Consider the following 24,269-nt stretch of genomic DNA (forward strand, 5'->3'; position numbering starts at 1 on the left):
AAGACAACTTAGTGCTCCTCCCTACTTATCATGACGAATTCCCTGTTCTTCCTAGTGTATAATGTCCTGGGAAAAACAGTTGCAAGTTATTTTACATAGGAATGCCACACCTCTTCCTTTTATAGTCCTGTATGTAACTGCACAACTATTTAGCCTATTTCTTGTTTAACTTCTGTTGATTCTCAGTTCAGAGAATCCATATCAGTTGATATCAAATTTGCCATAAACTTAGAGTGCTATGTGACCTTACTTAGTGTCATTTTTCATTAACAGAGAATTCACTGTTTATCCCACCAACATCTTCAAGCTTTATTGGTCATTAATGACCATTTTTGGAACATCCTAGAGCACTGAGAATATGTGAACAGAAAATTTTCCTATTTCTTTATCCTGGGGAGGGGGGAATCTTGAGCAGGTGTTGAATATTAAATGTGTATAGGAGGAAGCAGGTAATTTGCATGTGGAAATTAAGTGCATCAAAAAATGCTGAGTGGTCAGAGCAACAGCAGAACAAAAAGCAAGTGTCTTGACTGAAAATTATTAAATTCTATTTTTACAAAAACTGAGCAAACAAAACAGAACACATTTTTGAATCTTATTTAGACTGCAGGCTATCCATCCACATCCACTGATCTCAACCCTCATTGGAAGTTTACTGATTCCTTTTGGAAATATAGTTTGGCCTTGGCATGGAGAAAGATGGATGGGATGGACACTAACATCTTATTCTCTTTATTTTAGGGTTGTAAGTTTGGATGTGTGTTCTTTCCTTCATTAATGGTAAGTTTATACCATTACTTCCACATTTCTTTGAGGCCCAGGGCATTTGTCTAGAAGACATCATCACCTAATTTATATGTTTATATGTCCTGTAATTGTCTTGGATGACTTGGATATGCTTGGAATAAAGCCAGCTCTAGAGCAGTCTGAGCTCTTGGTCCCCGACATCCTCATTTTTAGGCATAATTACTTCTGTGACATTTCGTGCACTCTTTCATATGATCACACTCAGCCTTCTTATCATCTGGAAATGTTATCCTTTCAAAACTCTCAAATCTAAACATTCTGATGATCATCCTCTTTGTTTATCTAATGTGTTGTTCCATCTATTTTCCCTCTACCAGTTTCCTCACCTCATGGCTATCTTTATATTTTACTTATATTGGACTTCAAGTTATCATTACTTTCATGACTTTCTTAGCAATATTTCCAGCTCAGTTAACCTATTTTACTGTTGAATTTGCAACGGAAAAACATCTTGATCTAATAATCTTGCCTTTACATTTGAGGAACTTAACAAAAACAGCTAAAGAATTCACAGAATGGTATAGTTTGGTATCATGGTGCATTTAAAACTGATTTTCGACCTTTCCATGATTTCCTAACCATGTTTTTCTAATTTTTCTCTCCAATTTTACAACTTGGGAAAGACATGATTTACTGATTTCTTTTCCTTTCTCACCTAGCCTCACCTCTGTTTCCTTGCCTTTTCTGTTCCTTAACAATTGTTTGTTTTTCTGTTACTGCACAATAAAGCACACATACACTGGCAAAACCAAACTTCTTTACCTCATATCTCCTCTAGATTCTGTAGTAATTCTTTCATTCACAAAGTTCTTGATACAGACTATTGTGTCTTTTCTGTTTCCTTTTCATTTATTCCTCTTAGTACTTTAATGTGACTGTTTGGGCCAAGGTTGTCATTATTGATAAATATAAATGGTTTTAGTGCATTTCTTTCTGGACTTTTTAGCCACATTTGGTCCTGTGGATCTACCTGTTCTTGAAGAGTGGCTCCTGCTTCTCATTTTCATTTCTTTTCCTAAATATAGTCCTTAAATTCTAGTTTTAGGTTTATACTATATGCTCTCTTGTCTTCCTCTTCTCTACAAAGACTTTTGGAGAGCTCTAAATCATTTTCATGACTAATTTATAATCTAGGAGTGAGATCTTTCAAAGCTGAATCCAACCTTTATCTTATACTTTGCTCCCACCTTATTTACCACTGAGTTAGACATCTCCATTTTTGAAACACTGAAGTCTAAACTTCCCCAAAATTCATTTTATTACCTCCTTTCTTCTTTATTTTGATATCATAATTTTCTTCCCTGTCCTTGTGAATGGAACCATCCTTCATGCAGTTGTTCACTCTAGAAATCCACACATCATATTCTTCTGCCTTAAGTCTTCTTACATACCAAACTCTAATTCCTATCAGTTTTGCTGCTGAGCATCCATCCATTGAATCCATCCAAGGTTATGTAAAAAGTTTATATAAGACGCAGAGGGGACAATAAAAATGTATTATGGGGAAATCTAATTTGCATTCTAGAGTTCATAGAGGAAAATGACATATAGTTTCATAATTAGAGTGACGATCATCCAGTTGTGGAGGGTAAGGGCAACAGTGGAAAGAAGGTATAGCACATATGAGGAACTTGTATTCTAAGAGGAAATGTAAAGGAAAGAAAATGAGAGAATTGGGGAAGATTAACCTGGTCAAGGCTAATTTATGCAGGACTTTGAGTCTTCTATCAAGAATTTAAAACTAGGATGTGAGGGCGATCTGGCTGCGACATCTGTCACCCCATTGATCGCCAGGGTTGATTCGGCTGATCTGGCTGGCTAGGCGGGTGTCCCCTTCCTCCCTCACCGCTCCATGTGCGTCCCTCCCGAAGCTGCGCCCTTGGTCGAAGAGGACGACCATCCCCAATAGAGGAGGACCGTTCTTCGGTCAAGGGTATACGAGTAGCTGCGCTCCCCTGCTAGAACCTCCAAACAAGCTCTCAAGAATTTAAAACTATATGTCAAGAGAAACCTTCTCTAAGCAGGAGGTTGACATGACTTGACAGTATGTCATATGGTATTCATACTGTTACTGGAAAGTTGGTCTGCTGGCCTCAATGATAATTTACAAATAATGAGAGCAGGGTTTTTGAGGAAAAGGAAATAAAGTTTATTATTTTATTATTTGTCAGATGAAGATGAGGATAGGGACAGTCAACCTCTCAAAGCTCTTTGTCCGTCTTCTGAGAGAAAATGTTTACTTTTTAAAGGGGTGTTCAGGGCTCAGTTTCAGTACAAGATAAAATGTATGTCCCAGAATATATGCTACCCTTGGTTCTCCAGATACCCTGGCACCACATTTCTAAAGCTGTATGTCTTAGCTGACAGGATTACCTCTGTGGTGGTCAGAGAGAGATCAGTGTTAAAAGACCTCTTGGTTTAACTGAAGAGAAAAGGGTGTTTACCTTGAAGGCTCTCCAGCTTACAGACAAAAGGGGACAAATGTCAGTTTGACTAACAAGCAGAATAAATTGGCCAGCACACAAGTTGACTACAACCAAAAGTTTTTCCCTTTTTTCTTCTTGATTATATTTTATTTTCCCCACTGTCAATTTGTTCCTTCATTTCTGTGGTAAAGGGCATCACACTTGTCTAACTGCTCTGCTTTTAGTTAGTTCATGGGCCCAAGTAAGGAGTCAGTGCTTCTCAGCAAAAGTAGATTTTAAGCACCAGTTACAAAGCAAGGGGGGCTGGTTGATTTCATGGTGTCATTTTTCACACACACATACACCTCATCTACACTCACGCACATACATAAACAAAAACAGCTTGAATTTCCTCTTACTTTGCTCTTCTATTATTCCATCTGTCTTCCACTATGTTGCTCTGATTGTCTTCTGTGCTTCACCAAAGAGAAGAACTTTATTGAAAATAATATTCCTAATAAAGTAGTCAATTCTTTCTTGGAAAAACAATTTTTGATTTATGTTGTAAGGCACATTATTTTGGAAGTTATGATTTATTTTTATATATTTCACATAGACTTGGTAATTTCTTTACACAGGACCATTTCATCCAGCTCACACTATGTGGTACAAGTAGGTGGCTATTGTAAGGTCTTATCACCTCTAATTAAAAGGTTATAAGAAAAATTCTACTAATGGGTTAGGAATTTCATTCTGATTTGAAAAATAATGAATTTTTTTATAGCATTTTTATAGATGCAGCTGGGTGAAAAATCAACCACAAAGGGAACTCTATTTTATTTATCATTAGTTTTGACATGCTTTCACAGATGTTTTCTGGAAACCATTGTAACCTGCTTAATTTGTCTCTATGTAATGGGAAGCAGATAGCTTCAATTAACGTACTGATTAGTAAGTTCCTTAATGAGTTTCAGTAGTTCTACTCATTATTGCTGATACAGTACACTGAATCCTGGATGCTGGGGTTTGAGTATTATTAGAACATATAACCTGAATCATTGCAGAATTGCTTTTCTATGGCATATTTGTGGTTTACTGGTTACTTCTCTCTTGTGTGCGTGTGTAAATAAGGAAGATATTGGACCCACATAGAAATGAATTCACAGACTTCTGGAGTCTGCAATTTGTTTTTAGTCAGAATAAATTACATGTAATGGGGACTAGCTGTGGCAACCCCTTGGCAACCACAGAATTGTAATTTATTCTAAAGACACGGCTGATTGCAAGATCTAAAGTAGGCTACATCCTCATTAAGTGGTTTTGATGAATATGTCACTATATTGTAAGGGGACTTCAGTGGAGAGCTCCTTTCTGTAAGTAGGAAATAAAATATCTCAGCCTTGGGAACTGGTTTAACTCAGAAGGTAGCTTAACCAGGACAGCTCATCCAATAAAAGGCCTTAGAAAGTTACATGAAAACTTGTGTTTATCCTGAGTGAGATTGGTAAACATTCACTATTTGAGCATTACTAAAAAATAAAAATACATGAACCTCTTCTGAGGCTTAGTATCTTAGTCTTCCAAACAAGAGGATTTAAGACCTGTGGACCCTTCTAAATAGCAAGGATACTCATATAGTAATGACATTTGTTTCTAGAGAGAAATATAGAAACTATGGTCAAAGTATCAGATTTTCTCCTGTGAAAGTTTATGGTCAATTTTTCTTCTGCTTCTATTAGGGGCATTTATTGTTATAGCTACACTGTGGCAGATCAAGTGAAGACCAGAGTATCCTACAAATGCCTGTTAGAGAACTTCTCTTTCACAGAAAGGTTCTTCCTTGTTGCCACATTTTATGGTAACATAAAGTTTCATGACATTTATGGAAGTGCGTGACATGAAGCAGATGGCTTGTTAGCCTGTTTTAGTAAGCTCATTCATATCCATACAATATTAAAACTTTTCCAAGTTCATGAATTATAAAAGGATGCTGGATGCTGTGTAGTCCAAAGAGTCTTTTAATAATTAAAATTAGATATGCCAAAGAATTCAAACCTGAGTGGAAATTAAAAATGGGCTTTGAATCAAGATAAGGATGCTGAATTTGATTCGTGTGAAATTACTTCTCTTCAGGAGGTACTGGATTTCTACTAGTATTACAAGTACTAAATCAGTTTTATCTCTTATTACTTCCTGACATAAAACCTTTGTTAGAGCTAAACTTGTATTACAAGGACTGCTCACTTCCCTAAGAGCAAGAAACATACTCTCTTAAGTGGGTACTTTAACACATGCTGTATGAAAGTCTTTCCTTAACTCTCGTGTGTACAATTCTCAAAAAACCTGTCTAAATGTCAGAACCCTTCTCAAACAAAACTTCTTTGAAGAACACTGCCATGACTGTCCTGCAATCATGTATGACTTCTTTCTCCTATTTCTTATGCTCCCGTATGTGTTCATTCTGTCATCAATTGCATAATGTTTGTAAGCCCCATACTGTCTAATGGAATGTCTTAAAAGTAGTGGGTAAGCTGGGTGCTAGTGGCTCAAGCCTATAATCCTAACTGCTCAAGAGGTAGAGAACGGGAGGATCAAGGTTCTAAGCCAGTCCCTGACAAATAGTTCATGAGATCCTATCTTGAAAAAACCCATTACAAAAAAGGGCTGGTATAGTGACTCAAGGTGTAGGCCCTGAGTTCAAACTCCAATACCACAAAAAAAGTGGGTGCATAATGATATTTATTGAATTTAATTGTTTAACTTTCTAATGAAATTTTAAAATATTACTTTAGTAGATATTATTTCCCCTTATTTAAATGCTAAGTCCCCATTATCTATTGAGTAAATCTTTTTACATTAGATCTCAGGAAGTTCTGGGTTGTTTTCTGGTTATTTGTAATATATTCTCATAACTTTCATGCCTAATATTGCTTTTCTCTTCCATCCCCTTAATATCTGGATCTGTCCTTTTTACCCTTTTGCAGTGGTCATGGATTTTATTATAACTGCCAGCTATTTCAGTTTCTCACTCATTTACTTATCAGACATTTATTATCTTTTACACAGACATTAAGTTTGACACTAAAGAAAAAAGATTAATAAGATACAGCCAGCACTCTCAAGCAGCTCATAGCCTCACAGAAGTATAGTCAGTTATGACAAGGAAAATACAAACAAAATCATAGGTTCCAGTCCTTTATTCTTTCCAGGAAATGGTGAAAGGAGGTCATTTTTGCTCCAAGATGAGTTAGTGGTTTTTACGGCTTATTCTCCAGATTTCTGTGAAAGACTTGATAGTTCCTTCTTTTCCTTTCCTTTCTTAATTATCTCTTTTTGAAGTAAAGTTTAATACTTGTAGGGCTCTCTTCACTGGGACAAGATACCAGGAATAATCAATCCCAGATAGTGGAAAAACTATTCACATCTGTGGTATTGCAAACATTTCCTTTCCTTTATCATAATTACTAATATTTAACCTATTTCTTAGGCAATCTTGAGTCAGATTCCTAGAACAATATTATTCTTATGTGGAACTCAAAGGGACAGCTCTTAGGTTTAACAATGAGCATCCTGATCTTGATTTTTTTCTTTCTTAAAGCATACCTACTGTAGATTCACAGAATGATGTTTATAGGCAAAGGCAGAGTAGGACATAAAAATGTTATTTTTTTACCATATGTTACTGCAGATTCTCATTTTTAAATTGAGATAGGTTATAACAAGTTTCTGAAATAGTTTAATATATAGTTCTGTTTCACTGGGCAGAACTGTAGAAAGTATATTAACAGATAGGAAACCTGAGTTCAAATTCTAAAAATTCAAATACAGAAAGAATAAAGGAGTGGTTACAAAATGAGGACTAGCATAATAATATTACATTATTATACCAGAAATTTTCTAAAAGAGTTGATTTTAGGTGTTCATACAACACAAAAAAGTGGCAACTATGTAGAATGAAAGGTATGTTAATGTACTTGACTATTGTAATCATTTCATTATATATATCAGAACACCATGCAGCTGGGGATGTAGCTCAGTGTTAAATACATACAATAAAAATAAACAAATAAGTAGCTCTAAGTCAGAGTATTTAGCTCCACAAAATTGGTTGAAGCACCAAACTTCTCATGGAACCATTTCAGCATTAGTCATCTCTTCTACAAGATGAAAAGATTGGACTAGTATAGGCATGGAAAAATTTTCCCAGATTTTTATTTTGCTGTGGGTTTTAAATCCAAGGATCCAACACAACAGATATAAATCAATAATTAAATGAATAAGATTTTACTTTTTTCAGATAATTTTTAATGTTCTTTCCCTCATTCCAGTTAAAATGAGATCTTGATTTCATTATATGTGATTCCTTGCAGGAAATTATTCTGAGGATAAATCTTCTATTTCTACAAATCTTAGAAAAAAAAGAGAAGACTATGTTTGATCTCTATATCTTGGCAAGCAGCAATTAGACTGATCACTTTGAAAATTCACTGTTGGCCAATTAGCTATAGCTAGTCCATTTAAAATATGCATTCTAGGTGACTAATTTATGTGAAATTATGTTCAAAAGTCACATAATTTAAATCTGATAACCATTTGTTTATAAAAAGATGATTTTCCTAATTAAAAGCAAGTAGTGAAGAATAATTTTTTCATCTTAAGTAGTTTCCAAAACCAATACCTGATTATATATCAGCAATGCAGGTATTTAAAAACAGCAGTACCATACATGCATGTACAAGCTGTGTCATGGGAGCTTTTCATTGCCATCATTACTAAAACCCCCATCTCTACCTGTCAAAATTATAGCCCACTCCTATGTGATCTCCTTTAATTAGCAATCATGAAGATTATCATGACACATTTATGAAATTTTAAAAAGGATCCTTATAACACTTGACTGGGAAAGAGGCGTTATTCTTTACCATAAAATCAGAAGGTTGTGCAGTCCCCTTCACATCCTGACCTCTCTGAGTCAAGCCAATTACCGTCCAATTTTTGATAATGAGCAATCATATAATCACAAGATTGGAAGAGACCTTGAGAGGGCGCATGATTCACCCTACTATGCCAGTTTGGGCTGCACTGAAGTCATCTTGGAAAGCAATTCTTTACCTTTCTTTTTGACATTTTCAAAGTAAAGAGTCCACAGATTCTAGCCGCAGTAGTAACCTGCTTGATCCTACAGCCTTTTTGGCTTTCTTCTCTTCCCTGTCTCACTCTCCATTAATGTTCCCTGAGATTGTCTCTCCAATGAACTACTTGCTCCAGTCCTCATCTATGTCAGGAGAATTCAATTAAGCCCTTAATGAAGTTATCGATTAAATAAGAAAAAAGTATGGGTTTGGTTAAAAATAACACTAACCCAAACCAAATCTCCTAATTGGTATATTATTACTAAAAATCCAGTGCCCAAATATCCTTCACATAAAATAGCTTTTTCTATAAAATTCTTGCTGCTTCTAAATCCTAATCTTCTTATTGTTTAATTTTCATAATGATAATAGAGTTATCCAAATCAATAATTAAGCATTTTAGCTATCACCTATAATACAGCCATGTCATCCAGGAATTGTTGGAGCCTAATCCTTATAATATTTCTAGGATGTTACAAAGCTTTTAAGGGAAAGTTTTAGTATACTTGTCAAGAAAGAGTTGAAGCTCTCATCCTGCTCTTTTCATAGATTTAGATAAGTATGGGATGAAAAGAGTCACCATGGCTAAATCTGTTACAGCTACATGTTGTTTAAGGAATGTATACAGAAATCTAAAAAGTTGTTATTTGACTTTTTAATTAAAGTTAACATGTATCTGGTGCTTCTGATAACTCAAAGTGTCATTTACAAATAGAATGTAGTGAATAACCAGTACAAAACATAGCTAAAGGGTCAGAGACTCAGTCTGCACTTCCACTCTCCATTCTGTACTTCAGTGGTTCTATATAGATATGTGGAAAGGTAACTGTAAGTCACCCAATAGGTTGTCATAAGTATTCTGTCATGACCCTCCTAAGAACAGGAAGGGGAAACTTTGTGTATGGCAAATAAAAACAATAACATTCTAAAATTTTTTCCTTAATTATCTTTTTTCTATTCATTATTTTATGGGAATAGCAAATAGGTAATAAAATTGAGCTTTCCTCTCCTTTTTAGAGTAGTAAGTTTATCTAGGTATGCTACTGACTTGAAGCTCTGAGAGTCTAGTATTGGTTGGGGTTAAGTACAAAGAAGACCTTGAAAGCTATTGTCTCTGCTGCATGTGTAGTAGGACATCAAAAGGATTATGCCCTCCAGAGAATGGGTCTGGCATTAGCTTTCTTGTCCTTGTAGCCTTGAACCTACATTGCAGCCTATACTTCAAACTTTCACTGTGAAACAGAAAGAAAAAGCTATTCTCTATCCAATCTTGACTATGGTAGATGTTTTATTCCTCTTTGTCATTGATGAGCGAGATTTTCCCATCATAAGATTAGGAATATGGCCCAATGTACACATGAGATAGACAGAAATTTATTAGTAATCTATGCCCAGGGAAGTAGGGACCACTTGATGCAGGGCCACACAGGGGCTGCATTTGAGAACACAGTGAACAAGCATGGGTTGTGGGAAAAAGGCTTGATGGTAATGAGTTCGGGGTGATCTTTGGATCCTATGGGAAGATGATATTGTTTGTTTTGTTTTCTTCTTTCTGGCCAGTGGGGAAGTGAAAGCTGTGAGGTTGAGGTTGAGTGTAACTGATCCATCTGACAGGACATTTCTACTCTGTGGAGGCTGTATCTGTGAAAGTAGAGGAACTCACAGAGAGGTCTTCTTCCCTGTGAGGCTCAACAATGGAAAGGCAGCAAATGAAATTTTAGGTCTTAAAATATACTATGCTGGCTTTTATTATGGAAATTGCGGACCAGTTAGGTATTGTCACTGGTCAGTAGTCACTGCCTGGTGATCTAAATAGGATTATCTTTGTTATCTGGACAGTTTTTCAAGTCTGCCCAGTTTGTACTAAACTTAGAATATTAGTTTAGCCAAGTTGGATATCATTCCATGTTTAGATTAAAGTGGAGTTCACCTTATTTCTCAAAACCATGTAGATTTCATGGTTCTTTTCATGGTCTGTTGAACCCCCAATTCTAATTTTCTTTAACTTTATTCCTACATGTTCCCATCCCTATGAAGCCTCACCATGAAACATAATGATTGGTATTAAAATCTCCTGTTCCAGGTATATAAATGATTCCTAACATTCGCCCTATCTCTACTTCAAGTTCTGATAACAATGAAAATGATAATGATGATAATGGTGAAAGATAGTGGCAGATTATAGCATTTGTTACTGTATGAGAGTTGCTCAGCTCATTCTTTCCACATATGTTCTTGGTTAATTCTCACAATCCTGATTTCAGAACTGAGGAAACATAGGTTTAGTGATCCCAGGAAACCTTTCCATGATCAAATAGCCAGGCAACGGCAAAGTCAGAATTTAAATGTGAGTCCATCTTAAAGCCAAGGATTTACTACATTTATTATAAAACTCATAAAAATTTAAGCCATGTGATTAAGCATTTATGGATTTTCAAATTAAGTTGTGAGTTCATGGAGATTTGGGAAAGCTTGACAAATTTAGAACCCCCTGGGTCTGACCAGGACAAGTGCCCTGTGCCCCAATCTTATGTGTCCTGCCAGCTCTATGCTTACTCTGCCAGCCATTAGCTCACTGGAAAACACCTATGATGCAAGACAGAGGGCAAAGATCATTAGGCAGACATATTTTGGTGTGGGATAGAGTCATTTACTGTTAGTAATATCTTTATGTGATCAAGGCATTAGACAATAAAAATAACCTATTAGAGTTGTGCATTATGGGAACAATTCCATGGATGGAGAGTAGATGGGAGTATGCCTGTAGTGGCAATGAAATCTTTCAAGTCCTTTGGGAATTGGAGCAGTAATTTGTACGGTTCAGTGATAGTATCTCTCTCCATGCCTCCTTATTTTTGTGGCAAGTACAAATATATAAAGAACAGTTTGATACTCCTTCTAATTACATTTTATCTCACCTTATTACTGCATATCAACTTCAAAGGAAGAAAGAAGAAGACAGACTGAACTCTGAAGGATTTATAATTTTGGCGTCACCAGCTGGGAGGGAACTTGGTATCGCATAGACAACAGAGTAATGAAAATTTTCCATGTTCAGGGTTGATTTGAGTTTGCCTATCTGGTCAGTGCCAACTTATTCTGTGGGCAGCATGTGTGAATCCCAAGATATTTAAATTTTGTTAATCTGATCAGTGCCAGTCCATTTCTGGCTTTCCTGTCCACCTGCTGACTCCCTGGTGTTGGCTTCCTGCTGCTCTGTCCATCTGTTAAGAATTTATTTACAAAATACACTAAAACGCAAACTGCACCAGTGTGGGACTTAGCTCTCCCCTACTCAGAAAATGGCATCATGCCAGAGCACAATTTCCAATTGTTGCTAAGCTTGAGTACAAGAAATTAAAAGATTCAAGGGACTCTTACTTCCACTTGAAATCCCTCAGGAAAAGTGGCAATGAACATAAGATTTTTCTGATTTGTGAGTATTCACGTGTGTATATAAAACATAAATGTAGCACATATGGAAGTAGATCTAAAACAATTGATTTGAGATTATTCTGGCTTGACTCCTCTCAAACACTGAGGGCAAGATGCTGTTAGACATGGAGTGGAAGTGCTTCATTATGGTAGAAAATCCTCCAAGTGGACAAAATAAAATAATAATTATATTAATAATAAACAAGTCCAAACAATTCAAGAACTGTTAATAGAAAGAGCAGGATATTTGTGGAGCAGAAAAGAAAGCCAAAGAGGGAGAAAGAATCTGTAGTTTTTCTTTTCTTTTTTTATTTTTTATAAGTGCTTAAAATAGAGTACACCCCCCTCACTACCTGGCAGAAACTATTTTGCCCTTATCTCTAATTTTGTTGAAGAGAGAGTATAAGCAATAATAGGAAGGAACAAGGGTTTTTACTAGTTGAGATAAGGATAGCTATACAAGGAGTTGACTTACATTGATTTCCTGTGCAAATACCTTCTAGGTTAATTCTTCTTGATCTAACCTTTTCTCTAGTTCCTGGTCCCCTTCTCTGATTGGCCTCAGTTGCTTTAAAGTATCTGCTTTAGTTTCTCTGCATTGAGGGCAACAAATGCTATCTAGTTTTTTAGGTGTCTTACCTATCCTCCTACCTCCCTTGTGTGTTCTTGCTTTATCATGTGATCAAAGTCCAGTACCCTTGTTGTGTTTGCCCTTGATCTAATGTCCACATATGAGGGAGAACATATGATTTTTGGTCTTTTGGGCCAGGCTAACCTCACTCAGAATGATGTTCTCCAATTCCATCCATTTACCAGCGAATGATAACATTTCATTCTTCTTCATGGCTGCAAAAAATTCCAGTGTGTATAAATACCACATTTTCTTAATCCATTTGTCAGTAGTGGGGCATCTTGGCTGTTTCCATAACTTGGCTATTGTGAATAGTGCTGCAATAAACATGGGTATTCAGGTGCTTCTGGAGTTGTAGTTTTTCAACTTTTTCCTTTTCTAAAGCTATGTGTGTGTGTGTGTGTGTGTAGCATAACTGGGATCTTATTCAGAATTGAGCACACACTTGATGATTAGTTCAGGATGGTTTGAATCCAAGATTTAGAGGAAATTTTCACAGATATGTTAGACTGCTCTCAGCAAAGCCTAACATACAAGCTAAACTACAAGGATTCACATCTCTTTAGCCATCAAATATAAGAGAAATAAAATTGAAGCTTAGTAATTTATGAATTTTTAAGCTTCTGTATGTTTCTGACTTAATGGTCATTACATATAATTTTCTGTTAAGCATCTTTGTTGTTTACCTTAAGGAAAGACTTAGCAAGTTTGAGAAGATTGTATCTTTGTTTGTGTCAAATATTAGCAGGAGGGCTCAAAAATGTTAAGTAAGGGTGAGCATCCTAATTGTCTTTGAGTAATTTACAAACAACAGAAATGTATTGCTCACAGTTCTGGATGCTGGGAAGTCCAATATCAGGGACCAGGAGATTATCTGGAGAAGATTCACTCTGCTTCAAAAATGGTATCTTCTTGCTAAAAATGAAGGGGCAGACAAGTTCTCTCAGCCTCTTTTGTAAGGGCATTAATCCCATTCATAAGGGTGGAGTCCTTTAACACCTAATCACCTCCTAAAGGCCCTACCTCTTAATGCTAGTGCATTGGAATTCTTGGTTGACACAAACATTCAGAACATAGTATACATAAATATATTACCTATATTATTCACTATATTACTCAATATAGTGAAAGTAATATTTTATAAACTCTTAGGATTTTAGAATAGGGTAAAATATATTGATATTAGATTTTAGATTTTATTAATATACTCAACAGCAGCTATTATTGAGTTCTGACTTTTATGAAAGTTATAGTCTCAAAAGGAAGAAAAACACTTTTTAAAATATTAACTTTGTTAGTATTTTCAAGTAGAGCTTATGTATAGGATAGTTTTAGGTTTATAGAAAAAAATGTTCAGAAATTACAGCCATCCCATACACCCTTCCTCCCCTTTTCTCAGAATTTTCCCTATTACTAAAATCTTGTATTAGCATGGTACATTTGTTATAATTAATGAATCAATATTGATGCATCCTTATTAACTAAAGCCTATAGTTTACATTAGAGCACACTTTCCATCACATCCTATACATAATGTCATGTTTCCAACATTATAGTTTCATATAGAATAATTTCTCTGTCTTGTCTACTTATTAATCATTTCCCCAAATAACATCAAAAACTTGATAATCACCAATCTTTTTTATTGTATCTTACTTTACCTTTTCCAGAGTGTCATACAGTTGGAAAAATGAAGTTTCGAGAGACTTCTTTTATGGCTTGATAGCTCATTTCTTTTTCACACTGAATAATAATCCACCTGTCAGGATAACCGTAGTTATCATACATCTACTGAAGGACATCTTGGCTAATTTCAGTTTTTGACAATTATATGTAAAGCTAATGTAAAATTTTGTGTTCAGGTTTTATGTGGTCATAAATTTTCAGTTAATTTAAATCATTTTGCAGGAACACAGTCTCTGATTTTTAATTGGTATATTCAGACCATACACATTTAAAGTGATTATTGATATAATTGATTTAATATCTGTCTTATTTATAACAGTATTTTATTTGTAATTTTTCTTTGTTTCTTCTTTAATATCCATACTTTTTACTTTCTCTGGTTTTAGTCGGGTATTTTGATTATATTTTTTCTAATCTGTCAGCATATTCATGAAATTTCTTTTAAAATATTGTATCATTTCTCTATAAAGTTTACAATACATATTTACAAGTAATATAAGTCCATCTCAAAAAGCACTGTATACTTCACAGAAGTACAGTTAACTTATCTTAATTATGCTTTTGACATTGTGATCATAATAACATCATACAGTTTTATGGATAGTTTAGCTACCTTGTAGTTTATAATGAATTTGACAAATAGTAAGTTAGAACATGTTATATATTTGGACTTTAAAATTTACAAAGCATGGACTCATATACATATTCATATTATGATTTAGCATTCTGATTTAACCCTAATGAAGACATTACATAGGTGAGGTAAATTGAATTATTGGTTCCAATTATTTACTCTCTTTTAAAAGTATTATTACAAGGCATGAGTTAAAGATAGACAATCCTGAGAGATAATGTCCTTTGATTTCTCACATTTCTTCACAGTCTGAGCCTTGTTTGAATAGCAAACAGCTTTGGAAGCTAGAGATAGTATATCTCTCCAGAGAGAGTTAGGAAAATAACTTCCCAGAAGTATCCCGGGATACTAGGCATAAAGCCTAAAATCAAAGCAATAAATGAGTTGGTGGTAATAATTTTGAATAGTTTTAATAAATATGTATTTATATATAATTTGAAATATTATAATACAAAGGAATCTCTGGTTTCTTGAATTTCAGGCAGAATGGAGAAGGAAATGAGAAACATTCGGACAAAACAAAGTCTAAAGCCTCTGTTAGCATAGACAGCTCCTTTGGACATGAAAAACATCCATTCCTCAAGAATTTCCATCTGTTGGAAAATTGATATTATACACTGGTTTTTCTAGAACAAGGCTCTGCCATCTGCCAGGAAATTGTTTTCATAAATAAACAAATGCATGAGGTCTATGGTATGAATAGCTCCCTTTCAGATGTGGTGTCATCTGCAAGACACAAACTGTACAACCATATGGGGCAGTCCTAAGTGGAAAGAAGCTCTTCTCAGAAAATCCATCCTTTAGAGGGTGATCCTAGCTTGAATATTTGCATTGAGCTTCTGGTTTCTGATAATTTCCCTGCTTTCTACATGCTACCAAAGTCTCAACTAATTTTCATAAAAGGGTCAGGAAAAGAAATGGAATTCACATTAATGAAATACCTACCTACTAATAATTAGAGGAAAGATATTTTATAATGTCTCATTTGATCTTTCCACTAATGGTTTGAGCTAAGCTAAATTACATGTGTAGCAAGGGTAGGGAAACTGAGGTTTGAGAGTATAAATGATGCTCCCAGCTACTTAGGTAAATGAGGATGTAAGCACAGTGTTGTCAGTTCCATGGCTAAAGACTTTCAATGGCAAAATTCTGCCATCACATGAGTTCTTATGATAGTGTTAGTACAAGAAAGGGGAGAGGAAATACTTCTATGTGAGTATGTGTCCTATGCCCACACTTCAGCATCCTAGAAGTACAAATTATACCTATTCAGTGATATAAAAATCTCGCATTGACTAATAGGCCAATCTTTTCCTAGAATTTTGAACTACAACTATGACCTTCCAGACCTTCCAGGATAAAGTGTCCTTAACCAGAACCCAATTAAATATGCAGGAAATGGGGGATTTAGGAGTGGAAAGGGAGTGGGGTAGGGGCAGAAATTACAACTATCATTTTGTTCACTGTGTTGTATGGGAAGATTTCACATTATGCTTTCTATTTTCCCTTTTGAGTATTATTATTGTTGTACTGGGGGTACATTGTGATATTTACAAAAGTTCTTACAATATATCATAATTGAATTCACCCCTTCTACCATTCACCTTTTGTTTGTTTATTTTAAGAGCTAGAAGGCTGATCTTCAGCAGTGAAGATACCTATGTTAAATTATGGCTTTTCTGTAGGATCTTTAGATTCAAGAAGTCCCAAATATTTTCTGTTTGTTAATTTACTCAAGTGAAAAGTAAAGGCATACATACCAAAGGCAGTGGCACCATGGCCTGTGTGTTTAAAATGTCTACCTTAAGCTGAACTAATTTACTATAGTTTATTTATAAATCGCATATGATGACTTCATTTGCTGATCAGTCCTTCCTTTCTTCCAGCCGTTCTCCACTATGTCCACTAATGTCTTCCACCTGGACCTTGTGCTTCTGAACAACATTGATCTTGGAAAGCTATCTATTAAGATCATTGGCACCTCAACCTGTGGGATTTGGAACTAATTTATTGCCTTTGACCTGAATCTGTCCCAGGTACCTGTATGCTCTTCAAATTGCAGCCTGTCCTTTGTCTCTTTCTGCACCTGGGAAAAAGTCTGCCTTGCCAAAATCATTTAACCTCACACCTGTTTGCTTACTGATCAATTTGTTTAATGAGAAGTTTATTTAGATTTTATCCCATTTTTCCAATCTCTTACCATTTTTTGTCTAGTTCTTCCTCTTCATAAAGGTGTCCTCGCTGGGTTTCTGGTATGGATCCAGAATGTGGTACCCAAATTTTCCATTGTTATAAGGCCCCTTTCTCTCCCTCAGACTACTTGCTGGAGTTGGACAACTTCCAGGTCTTTTTCTAGCTGGATCCTGAGTTCTCTAGCTTTTGGCCACTCTCCTGATCTGAAGCAATTGAGAATTTGAAATGTAGCCAGGGCTGCACATCTGATGATAATGTCACCCACTATTTGGTCTTTCCCTGACACGGTTCGCCTATTGTAATGCATCTTCTGACCTGCATGCTTCCATGCTAAGCTACATCCACCACACCTCTCATGACGTCACTCAATGTCTTTGGCTTCTATTGCTCCTCCAGGGGCAACCTTGTGGGGAGCGCCCTTCCTCAACTTGTACTTTTCTTTCCTAGATTGCTAAAACTCTATAATAACTCATGTGTGAGTCTCTGTCATAGCTACACTAATGCTGTAGTTCCAGAAATTTGTTTTCCAGTTTTCTCATTCCTTTGTATCCTGCTTGTTACTTTTTTTTTTGTCTTTTATGACAAAACAGGGAGAGTAAAGACCCTTTAAAATCAGATTTGAGTAGGGGGCCAAGAACTTATGACTACTAGAGGCTGGCTTGCCTCTACCATAACAGTTAAATAATCCTGGGCAGTCATACATTTCTTCCAGAGGTCAAAAAACCAATTTTTCAGAAATCCCTATCAGTAAGGAGGTGAACAGGTACACAAATAGGAATGGACTTACAGCAAAGCAGTGTAGTTGTGAAAAGAAAGTAGTAAATTTAACTGTGGTCCTTTTGACTCCTCAATATATGCAGCTATATCTACAGAACGGAAAAAAAAAAAAAAGAAAAGAAAAGCTTCCAAACATGTTCCACTGAATTTTATTAAACTTTGTGTTTGCAATCAGCTCTGACTGAATCACACTTTAGGGCTTGTTCATTGTGATCTGTGGAGATGCATTATTAAAGTGCCCTATTCCCGAATAAAAAGTCAGATCCTCATTAACTGGGACAAAGAATGTTAGCATCCAAGCTCAAGAAAGAAAGGAAAACCCCTATCTCCGAGTGACAGATGTGGGTGTTTGTAGTATTGTGGCATAACCCTGGGAATTCATTAAAAGTGTCAGGCATGTCACAGGGGCACATTGCATTGACAGCCTAGTGGAAAAAAAGCTGTGATAATTGCTTTCATTCCTTGCTTACCTTTTACCTTAGCAAGGAAATACGACTGTAAATAAAAAACCAGAGGCTGACATATCACAAGCTTCCGTGCGGAAAACTGCTCTGTGAAATGTGCGTCTCAAGGACTGCAGGGCACTTTTCAAAAGAGAACTAATAGAATTTATCCTGCTGGTTTAACTTAGCTGATCACTGAATTCCCATATTCTTAACTAAAGCCAGGTTATTTAGGGACTTTTAGCTTCTTGAGGCAAAAGACAGAGTTTACCAATGGCAAACAGCAAGATGTAATAAAAAATAAAGAAAGAAAGAACCAAGAAAAAATATAAATGTGTTTTTGGGGCAGACATACATGTATTGAAAATCTTCTACTAACACAAAATGCTGGAAGGGAGTAGCGTTAGTGGCAATGCACAAACAAGAAATCTGGAATAATACACAGAACAGTCTTCTCTCTGGCTTGGTGTGTATCTTTCTGTTCACAATGATCTTTTAAGAATTTAGGCTTCCAAAATGGCTTTACTTGTCTATTCACTTTTTCATCTCTGCTCCTGGTGAGTCTGTCTTGAAGCTTTGTCCCACCCTTACTATATCCCAGAGTTGCTTAATTCATTTGAGTTCCTCTTGCTCCTCCTTTTTAGTTTCTGTGTTCTGCTCTTCTAGCATATCTGTTGTTTGCTTTGTTCCACTTTATTTCCATTTACTTTCAATCTGTGCAGGCTTTGTATGAAGATAAAATTGAGACTATTTCAAACCCTTATAATATTTAAAGCTAGCTCATACGCAAGATAATTTTATCTTTGATTTTGCCAAAATTCATCTTTTTGCTTGTTGCCTGTACACTGTTACATTAAAAAAAAATTCTTTGGGTCATTTACAAAAAATGACTTGGTCTTTTCCCTAGCTTGAGACTTAATGTCAATTGCCTTTCTTAATCAGCTTTGTTATAAACTTGGTCTAATTAAGAGAAAACTAAGTAAAACAATAAAACTAAAGGGGGAAAAATAATACCCCAAAACCCTGATGCTCCTGTTAGATTTTTAGAAGAGATAGAAGTGTTAAAAAAAAAACGTAGTTTTTTCAATTTTATAAAAAGCAGATATTAATGCCTATTTTTAAAAAGGAGAATAAAGTACAAAATAGTCTAAAATATTTGGAATTTAACACACCTTGAAGAAATGGTGGCTATTACTTAAAATTAAGAACTAAATTGCCAGAGGATCAGCTAATTGACAGTAATCCATTGGACAAGAAAAGCACATTAGCATGGAACAGATTACAGGGAAAGTGTGTTAAAGAAAGAAAACAATATATCTGAGGAACATTTTTTGCACTAGGCACCTAACGTACCTTATGAATCTTATTACCAGTGTGTACAACTAGATTTTAACCTTGACCCGCTGATCACAGTCATACAGAATAAACCACTAAAGAGATGGTTTTATTCAGGCTTGTATAAAAACAATAATTTTCATATTGTGGAGAATCTTTCTTTTCTCAAAGAAAAGGAAGGATGAAGGTCTTATGGAAATAAACAAAGGAATCTTGAGGAAAGATGGAACAGGTCTTATCTGAGTAATTAAGGAAAGGTAACAATGAATCTTATGTGAGACTCCTCAAGGGCAAGGTAACCTTTTGCAGTTAGTGGGTTTGCTGTTGAGCCTGTTAGTATTTCCAGGCATACAAAAGCACTGAGCATGGATAGTACCAAAGAGTTCCTTTTTTCTTGGAGTGTTGAGCTCAGATAAAGGTCAATGTTGTCACTTTTTTTTTCATTCCATGCAAATATCATGTATTGTTGACTCGGGTGATTTGAAAACTTCTGGGTGAAAAAGTCTAGAAAACAGTCACTGGACTATTGACTGGAGTTGTTTCTGTAAAATTAGTTGAGCTGCTTATTGAGAGGTAACATTAAAATCCATTATTTTAGGGATTTCAGTCATCTTAAAAGAGGAATACCTAAATTTAGAAACATTAACATCAAAAGATTGAGTTAATAAAGAACTAGGCAATGAGCTTCAAAGACAGTCAGTCAAGTAAATTCTGGGACTTCGATAGAGGGTAATCTTTCAGTTGTGCAGCCTGGATACTGAGTTCCTTCAAGTTCTCTAGCTGGCAGGTTCACGCTGTCATTGTAGTCCTCAATCTTGAATCTGTTACATGATGACTTTCATGATTCAAGCATTTCACTGAACCTTCTTAGTGCCCAGAAAAATGGTTTTTTCGGGGAGAAATCAGTCTAAACATGGTCTGCTGCAGTGGTGAGGCCATTAGCTAGATTACTGAACTTCAGCTCACAGGGTTCCCATCCTGAAGAAAAGGGTCAGCTAGAAGGAAAGAATCCTGACAAAGTTCTAGGCAGTAAGGTCTTATTTCTCAGTGACATTGAGTCAAGTAGGAGGGAAAAATTTGAAAAATTAGGCTGAATATTGTAGCCAGATAATGGGGAAATAGAAAGAACTGAAATTTGTATAAAGACAAACAATTTGGAGGTAAGTATGAAAACTGATTTTTCTAAAGGTGGGAGAAGAATGAGAAGGTCAATGAAATCTCTACCACACAAGACAAGATCATGCATTGAAACAGAATTTCTCAAAAGGCTTTCCTTGCAAATAAAATTAAATGAGTACCTCTCCAGATACTCACTAATATCTTTAATTTATATCTTCACATTTTTTAAAACTATTTACTATCATTACATAGCAATATATTATATGAAGATGCTTATACTTAATAAAGCATAATGTTATTGCAGTCAAATGAAAGCATTAAGTTTGGGTGAATTTCTATTGCTTCAGAAGTTACAATACTCTTTATAGGTTATAAAAATGAGGTTTTAAAAGAGGAGAAAATAACATGCGAATTTTAATCTTACTTTTGGTATATACATATATGCATACATATATTCATATTTAAAGACATACATTTTATAGTATCTAAATACTATTAATTGACATTGGTTTTCTTTGGATATTAGTATTACCAACGATAAATATTTTTTCTATCTTTTCATTATGTTTTCTACAAAAAATGTACAATTTATGTTTAAGCTAATTACATAAGGAATAATTAAATATCTGGGGTAAAACAGATGTCATTAGTTAAACCCAAGGAGTCACATGAAGACTATAACAACAAAGAGTAACAAATCAAATCCTTAAAAATAAGAGATGGCTGCATGGTAAAACTTCCAAGCTGCTGTTTAGTTAGTAATGAGTGAAAACAGCATTTAATTTTTTTTCAGAATGACAGCCAGCAGTGGGAAATTTCCTGAAAAACTAACATTAAAAGACATAGTACCACTTTAAATTCTTATATTAAAATGGATGTAAATTTTTTTGCACCTACTTTTTTTTTAAGCTGGGAGCACTCTACTGCTAAGTTACATGCCCAGCCCAGCACTAATTATTATTAAAATAATTTTGTGCTAACCTATTGGTAAATTGTCACAGGTTTTGATGCTAACCTCTGATTTGCTGAAAGTCACTATTTATTTTACTCTTAATGCAAGTGTCTATGTTCTTTTAGGGGCTGAAGGGTGGTGTAATATGCTTCTCCCAAATATGCAATTTGGCAAAAGGAATATTTCAAATTGAAGGCAATTGAGAAGAAACACATCAAGAAGAGTTCTTCCTCTTTGTGCAAAAGCAAGACATTTACAAAGGTCTCCTTCCTCTCTTCTCTACTAGGACAAAACCTGATAGGTGGAGATGACTTTAAAGCCTTATTACTCTGGAGAAACCACCGGAAGAATCTACATAAACAGCATTACTAATGCTAATTAGTAATTACTAATTACTAATTTGCTGCTCAAAGTATCTAAATGTCCTTTATCATCCTTTTATTTTTTCTATAAATATATTTTTCTTTGTTAAAAATGCTATATAAGACAAAATTGTATGCTCCTTTAAGAGTTATTCTTTCTCTGAGTTTTCTCCTGTGTTTATATGAAATATACATGTTAATAAACCTCTGCTTATTTTTCTATTGTTAATCTGGCTTTTGTTACAGGGGTCCCAGCTGAGAGTTTAGAAAGTAGGGGTCAATTATTTTTCCTTACCTACAGGATGGACATATGAAGAAAAATTGCTTGAAATTGCCATTATTACATTGGTAAATTTTATGTTCTTTTGAAGACAAATTTATCAGGGGAGAATACAACCTCTTTTGATAAAAAGAGACTAATGCAAAATCTCTAGAACTGAAAATAAAATATTCCCAGAAACAGCAGAGAAACTAATAGAATATATCTTTAATATTAAAATGTCAAAGAGAAGGAAAATTAGATTAAATGTGTAATAAGAAATACTTTAAAATATCATTAGAAACATCTGCAGGAACTGTCAGATTTACATATGACACAAAACATTTGGCTTAAAAATGAAAATTATATTCAAATTAGTTATTTGGTATTGGGTAAAGCTTTTGTGTGAAGATTCTAACAATAGAGTAATAGAGTTTTTTATCTAGAATAGGGAATGAAAGGCAAACCCCATTTAATATGAAGACTACAGTAGCTCCCTCTATTTGCAGGGGTTATGTTCCAAGACCACCTGTGGATGCCAAAAACTGAGAATAGTAGCAATATATATACTAATATTAATATTAATATTAGTATATATATTAATATATACAGTAATATAATAATAGTATATATATTAATATATACACATGTATACACTAATATACACGTGTCTTTATGTATGTGTGTGTGTGTGTATGTCTATGTATACTGTTTTCTTATACATACATACCCATGATAAAATTTAAAAGTTTAGGCACAGTAAGGGATGAACTACAATAGCTAATAGGAAAGAGTATCAATATATTTTAATAAATGTTATGTGAATGTGGTCTCTCAAATGTCTTATTGTTCTGATCTGGTATGATACAATGCTTATGTAATAACATAAAGAGAGCTAAATGACAGAAAATAAAGAGAGATGAATGACATAGGCATTGTGACAGCCTTATATCACATGCCACACAGTAGATTTGATAATTGAGATAGCTATTAGGTAGCATGTGAACATATGGATAATGTGGTGATTTATATCCTGAATGTGACAGAGTAGAATAGCATGACATTTTTTTAATGTACTCATAATGGTACACAATTTAAAATTTACATATTATTTATAGAATTCTTCACATAATATTTTTGGATCTGTGTTGACTATAGGTAGTTGAAACTACAGAATGTAAAACTATGGATAAAGCAAGAGACACATACTATAGTACCTTTGGAAGCACAGTAATAAATATGTAATAACAGTTGTGTGGGTGACACTGGTGATGTGTTAGCTACTTTTCTGTGTCTGGGACAAATAACTGAGAGAAATAATTTAAAAGGTGTGGAGATTCATTTTGGTTCATGGTTTCAGAGTTTTTGGGTGACTTTATTGCTTTGGGCCTGAAATAGACAGACATGGTGGAGTGGTTATGATAGAGCAGAGTGCTCACATCATGGTATCTGAGAAACAGAGAGAGAGAGAGAGAGAGAGAGGAAGGGATCAGGGGCATGCCCCCAGTGCCTACTTCCTCCAAACAGGCCTGACCTCCTAATACCCTATTTAGTATCAAGTCATTGATGGACTAATCCATTGATAAAGTTAGCACTGTCATGATCCAATCACCTATCAATGGTTTGATCCTCCAGCTGGGTCCAAACCTTAAATAGATTAGCCTTTTGGGAAGCACTTCCTACACAACCAATAAAAGGCGGCAAGTAGATTGCCACTGATCTGACCTTTTGGACCTTTCAGGGGTTTTTCCTGCCATGGGTAGACTTTAGTTTTGACAATGGTAGGCAGAAATTATTTTAGACTTAGTTCATCTGGTGAGACACAGAAAATCTTGGACACAGTCACTATTGTATCTTCTGAATGGTTCAGAGACAATACCAGATAGCTATTGACAATTGTACTCCCAGAATATAGTAAGCAAAACAGCCTTTCAACTAAGTACAATAGTGGCATGAAGCTAGAATTTGCTTTGAGTCTCAACCCAGTCTTTTGTTGTTATGACATCAGATCTATTCTTGACTTCTTAGTCATCATACACGTTCCTAATATTCTCATTTAGAAGCTTAAAAATTTGACTCTTTTTATACATGTTTTCTTT

The 24,269-nt window shown here is 35.0% G+C and overlaps 1 long non-coding RNA gene across 1 annotated transcript; it reads left to right on the plus strand.

Moving 5' to 3' along the window:
- Positions 1-502: 502 nt before the first annotated feature.
- Positions 503-22,299, plus strand: LOC141424657 (uncharacterized). The gene is made up of 3 exons (XR_012449524.1): positions 503-780; positions 16,617-16,766; positions 21,675-22,299. It is a non-coding gene; the product is annotated as an uncharacterized lncRNA (long non-coding RNA).
- The last annotated feature ends 1,970 nt before the right edge of the window (positions 22,300-24,269 follow it).

Source organism: Castor canadensis, chromosome 7 (assembly GCF_047511655.1).
Source record: "Castor canadensis chromosome 7, mCasCan1.hap1v2, whole genome shotgun sequence".
NCBI classification, from domain to species: Eukaryota; Metazoa; Chordata; class Mammalia; order Rodentia; family Castoridae; genus Castor; species Castor canadensis.